The 12,689-nt window shown below is 43.9% G+C and overlaps 1 protein-coding gene across 1 annotated transcript in view; it reads right to left on the minus strand.

Moving 5' to 3' along the window:
- The window catches only part of lzts2b (leucine zipper, putative tumor suppressor 2b), a 37,404-nt gene extending 31,374 nt beyond the window's left edge, over nucleotides 1-6,030 (minus strand). The window contains exon 1 of the mRNA XM_042082359.1: nucleotides 5,693-6,030. The gene's annotated coding sequence lies outside the window, so the exon portion shown is untranslated. The remainder of the gene's footprint in view (nucleotides 1-5,692) is intronic.
- Between the last annotated feature and the right edge of the window lie 6,659 nt (nucleotides 6,031-12,689).

Below are 12,689 nucleotides of genomic sequence, written 5' to 3' on the forward strand. Positions count from 1 at the left end.
CATAATTTTGCCATTGTGAATTCTCTATCCAAGACCATCCAACCAGTCCCTCCAGTCTTCTACACTGCCACGTGACCCACACACACAGTACAAAAATTCCCTGTACAGACACACCCCTACCCACTCAAGAGACCCTTTTGAACTCACACGTGCTGGCACACAAACACACACACAGTTGGCAGGAAATTAGGTAATCAAACAGCAGTCGGAGCGTGAAGGTAAACACACTCCCAACACACTCCTCCTCACACAAACACACACACACACACACACACACACACACACCACTTCCTGATTCCAGCCAAGGAGGTCTGACTGCAGTGATTATTTATGGGAAAATGGGCAAAGGAAAGGACTCATGGGCACTGAATGGCATGTGTGCCCAGTGGATTAAGCACCCCACACAATCAGTGCCCTTCACCCAGGCCAGGCAGACAGAGTGAGTGGGCAACGCGAGACAGACCACAACAGGCCGTCTGCATGCCTGGAAACACGTCTCCACTAGGATTGAGAGTGTGTGTGGAGAATCAGCCAAAGGCAAATGTCAACCACCTCCACAAGTTCACAAGACAGATGGACAGGACAGACAGGACAGACATTACAAACTAGACACACAGAGATATGGACAGACCAGACACAGAGACATGCAGAAAGACAAACTGAAACTAGACACACATACATATAGACCACAGAGACACACAGACAGACAGAGCCCTCACCATTTATCACAAAACCCATTCAGCAGAGACAAAGAAGGTTCTGGAGACCCTGGAGATTTTTCCAGCACGCACTGAACAGACGGCAGGCAGAGCGTGAAGCGAAGCCTGCTGCTGTGGAGACGAGGAAAAGCAGGCTGCCAACTCCAGCTGCCTCGCGAGGGCTGAACACTCTCCAGGTTAACAAACACTCGTGCTCATCCACACACCAATCAGCAGGAAATGAATTGTACATTTTGATTGGCTTAAAGATGAGCGGTGAAACTGTTATTGTTTAAAGGAAAGGTCCAAAATGTTTCAGAGAAACTGACAGAAGCATTACTGAAATGCCAACAAGTGGTCGTGTTACATAGGCTAACTGCCCCTCGATGTTTAACACACACCTTTATGGATCAAGTCTTGCTTAGTTATTTAACGCACTGGGCTGTCCTTCGTCCAAAGCCACGTACAAGTCAAGGGCAGGTGTTCATTTCATCAGTTTATGTTCTCTTCCATAGGAACTCTGCCCAAAACCTTGTCCTTGCTAGTGCCTTGCTTTCCCGTTTGAGCTATAGAGTACATTCCATCTCAGATGGGCATATTCACCACCTCTCAGGGACAAGCTCCATCTCAATCCAGTCCAAATCTGACCCACACATGCTCCAACATCAGCTGCTTTCTTTTGACAAACACAACAGACTAGTCTTGGCCTACACAAGTGTGCATGTTGCTTAAGAGTATTTTCTGGGGAACATACAGTGTAGATTACAGGTTACAGGGAAAAAGTACTTATATTTTATATTATTCTTTACTTATACTGCCGACGTCTACTGATTGCAGTGCTGGTAAAGTCTGCTTTGTGTAATGTTGAAGCAGCATTCTGCACCGCACTGTACAAAAACAAGCATCTGCGGTAACTATTAGCAATGTGTGATAACTGGAGTTGATACCATTGACCTGGGTGTCGTTAGCACTTTGCTCAACCCACACACAACTACAAGAACACACTGTTTTGGGCTGGGTGGATGATGAGATCTTCAGAGTACCGTTTTAAGTTTTATCAACGCTATATTTACACCATTTTATCAACGCTATATTTACACCATTTACACATTGCAAGTGATTTAGACTTTAAACTGGCTGAATGTAAACATTACGCAGCTGCATAGCACGTCACCTCTCAGATCAGAATATTATTCCCGCCATGGACATGTTGAACAGATGGACTAATCAGGATTTGGCAAACCTCGGTAGGGGCGGGGTGGGGTGGGGTTGGTCATTAATACAGCCACTGTTTGGGGATGAATTATAATATCTCTGTAATCTGCAGGCTCAGCTAACCCTCTCCTTGGCGGTTTGCACCCATATGTTTCCCATCCAGCTTTGGTAATTCACTTTGGTAAGAACTATACGCCCACACACAAAATCCAGGTGGCATTCAAGAGTCATTTTAGGAACGACAACACAGTAGAGGCCAGCCAGGAAACTATTCCACTCTCTGAGCAAAAAGCCTTGGGTCGCTCATGAAGATGTCCACCTCAGCCTTATGTTGACAGAAATAAACGTCTACTTGAAACACACAGAAGAGATCAAAATCAGAATCAGAGAGATGGAGGATGTGGGGAGTGAGACTGTCACCACAACCAAGTAAAATGTCTCCCACCATTCAAGGGGACAATGTCAATATTAGCATTCTGTTGAAATAAATAAACGTTTAGCAGTCGCGCACTCTCTTCCTCAGCGCTGGTCAGTGCTATTCCTGCAGTCCAACCTCTCTGATAAACGACGATTCCCCCCGTTCTGACACCGCCTGACATAATGCTGTCATAAGAACATGAAATAAGAGACTAGAAGGCCATAACTCTACACAAGCAACGACCCTCTATCTCAACTCAGGCCGCAAACTGGTATGATATGATATGAAGAGGGGAAAGTGGTTCAGTGTGATTGTCAGGTTCTGTTTGGTTCTAGACTAAACAGAGTGAGGGGAACTGTACGGTTGGGACACGGAACCGGACAGACATGATAAACGGAGATGTACTGTAACTTCCTGCAGAACTGAATTAAAAGGTCTATGCGCAAACAAGACAAAAAGAAAGTGCTTTGTCTTTATTTTTTTACCTAGACCTTATCTTTGATTTATCCTATAAACAGACGGAGAGAGTGTTCCAGTATGTGCTGACTGCTGAGTCTCCATTTCCTTTGTTTGACGAACGTCTCCCACCTAACTGCTTGCTGTTCCAAACAACAGAACAGAGTCCTCTATTTGTGGGTGTGTGTGAGAGAGAGAGAGAGAGAGAGAGAGAGAGAGAGAGAGAGAGAGAAAGAAAGAAAGAAAGAAAGAAAGAAAGAAAGAAAGAAAGAGAGGGAGAGAGAGAAAGAAAGAAAGAGAGTGGGGGTAGCTTAGCCTAGCCGCCAATTACTGAAGAACAACAAACACAGAGGTTGGCTCCATGACTCAGGCACAGACAGCCAAAGCTTCCAGGAAGGAAAAAAAAATATGCGATATAAATAGAGAGACATTTCCCTCAGAGGAGCTGACAAAAATATTAGCAGGTAACAGAAATTAAAACAGGCAGAGTTCAGTGTCCTTCTGTTTCAAATGCGTCCCACCTAGTCTCCACAGAAATGCTCCTTTGACTTTTTTTTCTGCTTTTTCTAAAGTCTGTCCTGACAGGGAGGCTGGCCTTCTGACCTCTTCAAAACAGGAAGGACTTCTCTTATGGTTACAGTTTCTCTCAAGGGACGTACAACCCCACCCCACACTCCTCCTCCTCCTCCTAGCCTCCTCCAGTAGCACAAAGTGTACAATATACACAAAGAAAAGTATGCGTGGAACAGGGCTGAGAAATAATCTGCCGAGTCAGCAATCTGGACAGTCTACAGATGGGTCCCAACGCAGGTGAGGTAGTTCTCACTCACTCTCTCTCACACACACACACACACACACACACACAAGGCTTGTGCAAAATTCCAGAATTGAATTGAAACTGGCTCTTAAATTCCAATTAAATTCTTGAATTTCACTTGCATTTCAATTGAGGTAGCAAACATGAAACAGAATGTGAATTGTGCACAACCCTGACACACACACACACACACACATAGTAACCAAACATCACAAGCTAACTAAAGAGAAACATGAAGACATGCAAAATACACACATACTGTACAATTTAAAGCACACATAGACAGAGTGACACACCCACATATTTACACACTAAGAAACACACACACACACACACACACACACACACACACACACAGAGTCTAAACGCCATAAAGCTTCAGTATGATTGATAATGCGCTTGCTGAAATGGAGCACTACATCAAAAAGCCACAGCGCAGATTTGGCAGGCCTGATGGTGGGAGTGTTTTTTCCTTGAGGTCTTGGAGCAGAAGAATGCTTTCTTCACAGTGTTGGAGAGGAGACATTCAAAGCATGCAGGACGAGTGCAGCCTGTGAACTTATGCAGATCATCTCCCGGGGGCCAGGGGCCCTTTCTGCTGCGTTCAGGCTAATTGAGGAGGTGCTGTCTGATACTCACGCTTCAAACTCACGCTACACAATGATGGGCATCTAGAAGAGCCACGACAGCAAGAAAGTTTTATTCTGATGAATGAAGGACGAGTCAACAAGATGGGTGTGTGTCTGCGTGTCACTATGTGTGTGTGTGTGTGTGTGTGTGTGTGTGTGTGTGCGCGCGCGCGTGTGCGGGTGTGTGTGTGTGTGCGTGTGTATGCGTGAGTGAGCAAGTGAGTAAGTGAGAGAGGTAAGGGGAGGAAGAGAGCTTGTGTGTGTGTGTGTGTGTGTATATATATATATATATGAGACAGTTCTTTACAAATACATTCCTTGGAACAACTCCTTTCTGTTCTCGAGGGGAATGTGGTTTTGGTCTCTCCAACTCCAGACTAGACAGAACATCAGCATCAGTGTTGAAGCCCCATTATTAAAGCGGAACACAGTTCTGTCCTGTCCTGTTCTGTTCCGTTCGCTCTGTTCTAAGTGGCTGGTTCTGTCCCTCCCCAGTGCAGCTGGCTGTGCTCGCCTTGCAGGCATCGCTGGCCCCAGATCTCACGCAGGGGAAGTAGGGAATGAGGGCGGGTGGAGGCAACGAACAAACGCAGAGAATTATTTTCCCTCCAGTCCGTGCCCCACTGTACACCCCCGAAATATCTCCTCCAGGGCTCAAGGGGCACCTAGATCATGTGATTAATGACACACACACACGCGCGCACACACACACACACACACACACACACACACACACACAAGCAAAAAGCACAGACAAGACAAGCACCACACACACACACACACACAATCACACGTGCACATACACATCCACACCATCACAGTTTACTCAGAACCTACTGGATTTGTGGTTATAAGAACCACAGTCATGAAGGTAACAGCTGGCAGTCAAATCAAAAGGACAGTGCTTATCACAAGGATTTGAGAGTTGGACCATATTCAAGTCTTCCCACACAAGGATTTTGAAGTGTTTCATACTTTCAGAACTAACACTATAATGGTGTACATGATAGACCCCATTTCATTTGATTGAGTAGGCCTACTGAGTCTTCCTAGGATAGAGGTTAACTGTCTGGAAAACCGCAAGCTGCACAATAAAATGCAAAATCAAATCAAAGCATGATTATATCATTGCTCTGATCTGATGTCTTTAAATTAGTATGAGCAGTTCTTTCCAGTGATTCACAAACAGAATAAGTTTTGCATTGGAGGAAGTCCCGGGTTAATGGCAAACTCTCACACAAAGAAGACTCTTGTTTTGGGTTCGCTCTCCTGTGCGGTGTACATGGCTTTGAGTTAATATTCCGTTAGGAGCTAGAGTGACATGTTTGAAACGCGACTGACATGCCCAAATCACGAGACAAGTGTTGTTGTCTCACAATGTCGCCCCTGTTCAAACGAACGACGTTAATTACCAACGATATTCACAAAACCGTGTCGTTCGTAGCCGTCATCAACTTACCGTAGTAGTAGGACTGGATCTTGTTTCGCAGGATGTAGAGAATTTCCGACTTTGAGATCGCTCAGTCTCGCCGCTGTCTTTCGAGATAGTCCATAAGTTAGGCTACATGTTTTTCTGTACTTTCCCAAAACAAAACCAGTCGATTTCAAATAATTGCGCACGAACTCCTGAGAAGCTTGCTATAGCCTACAGATGCTTGAAAGACTGCTTCCCCTGTTTTACACACACATAAACACAGGCACAGGCGCACATGCACATGCACTCACATACTACTCCTCGCCGTGATTTGGACGAGCGGAACTGTCTGGAGGGTGCGCTCGCGCTCTCCAACTCACATGACGCAGTCCCTATCCCCACGTCGGTCGACCGTGGTTTCGGCGTGGACAACACGACCCGCCCACATGGCGCGACAGCTTACTAGCCCCTTCCCGGGAGAACCTCCATCCCCACCCCCGCCTCCGCCTCATTTATGAATTCTACATAAATATCCAACCACCAATCTGTTGAGAGATTAAATGGCGAGCCGGAGAACGCGTTTGAATTACTTTAGTACACTCTTATAATGAATGTATTAGAAACAACACAAACTGTGTTGTCCCTATCTGGACATAGAGCTGGACAAGTTGTGTTATTTTCAACACATTTGTTTCAAGAGTAGAGTGTAAGTGGAAGGGTTCTTTTGTCAGTGGAAGTCTAAGTTACTTTGGAGTTGTTCTTTTTTCCTGTCTGCTAGTCCAGTGCCTTCTAGTTCAGATATATATATATATATAGGAAGGAAAGAAAACAGAAACTTTAGAAGAAAAAAGAATCATGCTCTTGGTTGTGTAATAATAAAATGCTTGTGCAGAGCAAACAGAGTGCTGTGATGTGCAATAATTGTCCTCTTTTGCAGTTAGGGGGTTAATTTGGCACGTTGCTCTTTAGCATTAATTTGCATGTTAAGAGGACACATCATTCCTGAAATACTCTAAACTTTTGTTGTTGCTGCTTTTGCTGCCGCTAAGGCATTTGTTTCAGAAGCAAAGTGTTGGCTCACAGGAAGCCTTGTATCAATCTTCACACTTCTTCTAAGGAATGCATTTGAAATTGTGGAAGGTGACACAAAGACTGGTGCCACCATTTAAAAACTCAACAAAACATTGTAGAGTGTGGTCTGTAACACACAGTCACAATACAGTAAATAAATATCAGCATTGTTTTGCGTTACTTCCATAGAGGATGTTATTGCATAGATATTAAATAGTCCAAGTGTATCAATAACCAAACCATCAATGATTCAAGTGCCATCCTCTATCTTGGCTTTTACAATAAGTGATTGTTACTGTGTCTTATCAGGCAGCTCTGAGTCTATTACAGCTTTCCTTGTCTGTGGTAAATGTTGAGGAATTTGCCATTAGAGATCTTGCCGTCAGTCCCCGACCCAGTAAATGCCTCCATTAACATGCCTGAGAAATAGAGCTGATGATCTGATGAGGACCCATGTGAGCTTGGCTGGAGTTTTGCTCAGGGTAGGGCAGAATTACTTAGATGTCAAGCAACAACTATGACTAAAATAGGAGACATTTCAATGTGGAACGATCATTTTTACATATGTCTGTCTGGTTATCAGTAAAATGCAGGCACACTACTGTTTTGTCCAGACCACAGTCAAATATGTGAATAAAAATGCCACAGTCGAATATGAGAAGAGTACTTTTTGGGTAAAGACTAGTGGAGAGTGATTGTGGAGTTGTTTTGGTCCTCTCTTGGATTTGCAGTGCTATATATGAGTCATAAGACAAACTTCCAGACAGGGTTTCCCTCTCCAATCTACTTAATGAAGGGCTAAGTCCATGCCAGTCTGAATAGGGCTAAAATGCATGGCTGAGCATAGCTTCCTTTTCTCTCTCTCTCTCTCTCTCTCTCTCACACACACACACACACACACACACACACACACACACACACTGACACACACACACACACACACACACACACACCCAAACAACCCACATAAACAAACACATTATCTTATCTTGGAAAACCCCACTGTAAGAACACACACTCATGCAAGTAAAATTACAGAGAGAGAGAGAGAGAGAGAGAGAGAGAGAGACATGAACAAATGGGTGGTAGGGTTAGGCTAACCCTGTAAACTGTTGATTTTAATGTTAATGTTCATGCAATGTGTATTGATGTCATTATCACTTTGGACAAAAGTGTCAAGAACCACACACGCACACACACACACACACACACACACACACACACACACACACACACACACACACACATATATTTAATCACAAGGCAGTCCACAGCCCTACACACATACGATGCTAATTGCAGTGCTGCCAGCCCCCCCCCCCCCCCCACACACACACACACAACCGATACAAACACCTCAGAGCCTCTCTGTGACAGACCAGGCCGGCCTGAGAGTTTAAAATGGCCATTTGAGACACACACACACACACACACACACACACCGCAAAGCCTCTCTCTGATGAACCATCCAAGGCTGAACTTCTGTCTGGTTTGACAGGGCACTCGGTCCATTTCTTTTCTTTCTGCTCTTCAAAGCACATTCTACATCCACCACTTCATCCCCCGCTTCCCGGAGCCCTCCCCAATCAGCTCACAAGTCGTCTACCGGGAACCAAAAACATCTAAGCTCTGTCTTTGTCTGTCTGTCTCTCTGCCTCTCTTTCTCCAACTCATTCTCTCTTTTTCTGTCTCTCTGGCTCATTCTCTCTCTCCCACCCTCTTTCTATTTATCTCTCTGATTCTTTCTTTCTTTCTCTCTCTTTCCCTCTCTCTCTCTCTCTTTCTATCTTTTTGCTGACTCATCCACTCACACACAAGGCCGCTCTCCTGGACTTGTCAAATCATTTGTGCTCTATTGTGTCTGAGCTTTCGGAGGAATCCAAACTCCACGAGACTCGCTGCTTTTTTGTGTCTCCAGTGCACAATGTGCCTTTTCACACTCCGCAAACCTGTAACACAAGCTCTTCCTCTCACCGCTGCGTGTGGTGGAGGTGTCAAACTCCGGTGTGTGTCAGAGAGTACGAAAGTCCTGCCACGTTTTTCTTTACCTGTCCACTTCACACAGGCTGTTGACTTCACTAATTACCTCATCTGTCGGGCAGAAGAATTGAGCAAATTATAATCAGCTTTAGTGAACGGTTGGAGGAAATCTGTGGTAGGACTTTGACTTTCTGAAGCCAGAGCCTTCCACCTGTGGCCGACACCACCGTATGTTTGGTGCTAATGGCCCGCGTTGGCAGCGGAACAGAAATTCAGTGTGCTGCGAGAGCCATGTTAAGTGGTCAGAGATGTTCAAATCTCTGCAATCTTAGCCGTTTGCCAATTGTCCAAAAAAATAACAGCTAACAGAACCTTATGGGGAGACGTGCTAAAACCAGTTAACCGTTACATTTTCTTTTCACCCAAAGATTGGAATCTACCCTTTTCAGAAGTTCAGTTCAGTTTCAGAAGTAATAGCTGTGACATGGAACAGCAGAACTGAGCCAGTGTTGCTAATAAGGCAACAAGCGGCAGAACAACCTGCTGTTCAGTCACACATAACTGCACCTCAAAGCCCTCTCTTTCTCACACGCACACACACACACACACACACACACACACACACACACAAACACACACACACACACACACACACAAACACACTTTCTTTCTCTATCTCTCACACACAATTCTCTCTCTTTCCCTCACACACACACACACACAAACACACATAAGCATTCTCTATCTCTCTCTTTCTACCTCTCTTTCTCATAATGTCTCTGTCTTCACTGACAATACAAACAAACACACACACACACACACACACACACACACACTTCTCAGTCCCCCGCTTTGTCTTTCCAACACACACACACAAGTTCTCTCTCTCTCTCTCTCTTTCTCTCCACTGATACTGTACTCACGGCAGCAGGTGTTTTCACAGAGGGCTGCGGTGACACAGAACCAGTTTTTAGACCAAGATAAACAGTATTAAAGTAACACTATATGTGGAGGACAGAGCGTTGTACAAACACTACAGAACAAGGCCCTCACCCAGAGAGTAGGCTCAGGACTCTAGGAATCAATAGACCTTTTACACATTTACACACTGAACTTATAGTGATAATATCACAATGCCAGATAAGGCCTACAGACATGATTATGTGACAATTTGAGACGAATTGAGAGGGAAGTCAGAGATACCCGGTGTGTAAATGTGAATTTGCTCAGCGAGTGACTCTGGCGATGAGTAATGATGCTAATTACCTATGCCCATGAAGCCGAGCTGCACCAATCACATCGGTGTATCTGATATAGGTGGGCCAGAGGCGAGCTAAACAGATGACGATAGCGTTGCAACGTCGATGTCCGGAAACATTGGTCGTAGTGTTATCCAATTGCGTCGACGTCTGGAATCAGTCAGGAAACATTGGTCATAGTGTTAACCAATTGCGTGCAGAGATATTTTCAAATGCATGCTTGGTGCCGCCCCTCGAGTTGGGCCATTTTCATTACTCGTAGCCAGTTTTGGATTGGGTCTGGTCCTCCAGGCTAAGTCAGAGATACACTACTCATAAAAAGTTAGGGATATCTGGCTTTCGAGTGAAATTTAATGTTTCAGTACAGAAACTACTGAAACGTTGAACAGTTGGACATGTGCATTCAAAAGTTTAAAGGGCACATTAAGTTATAGTGGATATAGTTTTTTATAGTGGTGTTTACTGTAAAGTTATAGTTTCAAGCCGAATATTCCTGACTTTTTGTGAGTAGTGTATGTCTAATCTCAAACATCTGACTGTCACTGATGCTTTTGATGCAGTCTGCTCTGCCTGAATGGAGAGTCTGTTCACATGGCATGAGACCAGACGCCTGCACCATTGGGCAAGATTTGCAGAGCAGCTAGTTAAACATGCTACAGCCTGGGGAAGGGGGAGATTTGTTTGTGTGTGTGTGTGTGTGTGTGTGTGTGTGTGTGTGTGTGTGTGTGTGTGTGTGTGTGTGTGTGTGTGTGTGTGAGGGGGGTAATGTATGGTACTATAATCATATCCAGAGTGTGCGATAAAACATGATTATAGCGCCATAGTAAAGAGGGTCTAATGGAGCAGCAGTGGTGCTAACCCAGTCAGCAGATGAGTGCAGAGAGTGTATGTGGGTGTTTGTGAGTGTATGTGTGTGAGCGCCCAGAGAGAGGAACAGAGGAATATTTTTATATGAATAGAATGTCATTGAATTTGACAGAAAAGATACACTACTACTACTACACACACACACACACACACACACACACACATACACGGACACTGAACAGAATGGACTCGAAAAGGCCCACTGGGCAGTGATTTACAAACCATAAGTACTAGTAAAGGACTCGGAGGAGACACAGACATCGCTGGCGCCGTGCAGGCTAGACCTAGCTGACAACAGTTGGCAGGTCAAGTGTGCCTGTGCCCGATCATATCTGGGTATTCTGTAACAGTTAAAGAGAAGGAACGGCCGCACAGATTTTAATGCTCTCAAAGAGTTTTATGTTTATTCTTTATTTTAGAGCCCCATCGATATGGGATTTTAAAGACCGACACCGATTTCAATATTTGAGGATTTCAGAGACCGATAACTTAAATATATTGGCTAATATTCATTTTTAACAAACACAGTGTTAACCCCCCTCCACCCAATATTTAGCATATTGAAAACTATGATATGATCAAGGTGAGACATACTGTGTTTAAATAAGCCAAACTACTAGCCTAATGAAAGGCTTTTATACAATAAATAAATATAATCAGATAAAGATAAAGATAATCAGATCTATGTTCTTTGATAACCTCACACCACTACCACAATAGCTTATAGGTTTTTTCAGTAGGTTTTTGGTGCTCATCTTACATATCAATAATAAGCTGTACATTTACAATGTGTGCTAGTTTGTGTGTGAGTGTTTGTCTGTGTGTATATAGTGTGTGTGCCTGTGTGTATCTGTGTGTGTCAGAGTTGTTATCTTTGACGTTTTTTATTAGTTATTATTCTTATTTAGCCTCTCTGTTTGGTTTTAGTTAGTTTTACAAGTACAAATGAGGGGAGGTGTGCCAGCACTGTTTTGCAGTAGCAGCATAATTCTACATATTGTTCAGGCTACCTTTTAAGAAAGTAGCCAAATGATCAAATTAATGAATATTGATTACCTGTAGATATATATTTAGAAAATACCCGTATTTCTATGTGTTTTGCGGTTGTAATTGTGGTCCCTCAGTTAACACTCTCAAAAAGCCTTCAGTGTCTTGAGCTCTTACTGGAGCTTTATGTAGCTCGGTGCTGAGGCAGTGTCGAGCCACATAGCTTAGGGAGGAGTGTCGGGCAACAATAGGAAGTGCATTGAGAAAAAAGTTTCTGTGTTGCCTCATCAAAGGTGAGAAAAGAGCAGGATACGGGCTACTCTCCAGTGCCCTCGAGTGCCTCTTGCTTAGTGCATTCAGCAGCTTGTTAGGAGTATCACAGTGTGTGTGTGTGTGTGTGTGTGTGTGTGTGTGTGTGTGTGTGTGTGTGTGTGTGTTTGTTTGTGTGTGTGAGGTGCATTGAACACGGTTGAATGCAGACATTCTCAGTTCACCTCAAACATCTGTTTAGTGTACTGGCCACTCACACTAATTAGCACTAATTAATTTTTCCAGTTTATTTAAACATTATTTGTGTTCTTATGCAGAATGTATCAATTAATATGTAAATGATTTTTCTTTTTAGAATCATGCACTGAAAAAAAGTTTTAGTTTCCTCACTATCATGCTTAAATTACAAAAATGTTTTGGCAACTGCAAGGTAAAGGAACATTTACTTCCAGAGCTGACATCAGATGATTTCACAGGAAGTATGGATTGCAGAGCAACATTCCGCTTTGGAATGTTGTGGAAGAAATAAGGTAAGAAGAATCTGCAGTAGCTCACACCACTCTGTCTGGTTGCTCCTCCATAGATGATTACATTAGATTAGATTCAAC

Source organism: Alosa sapidissima, chromosome 24, assembly GCF_018492685.1.
Source record: "Alosa sapidissima isolate fAloSap1 chromosome 24, fAloSap1.pri, whole genome shotgun sequence".
Classification (NCBI taxonomy): Eukaryota; Metazoa; Chordata; class Actinopteri; order Clupeiformes; family Clupeidae; genus Alosa; species Alosa sapidissima.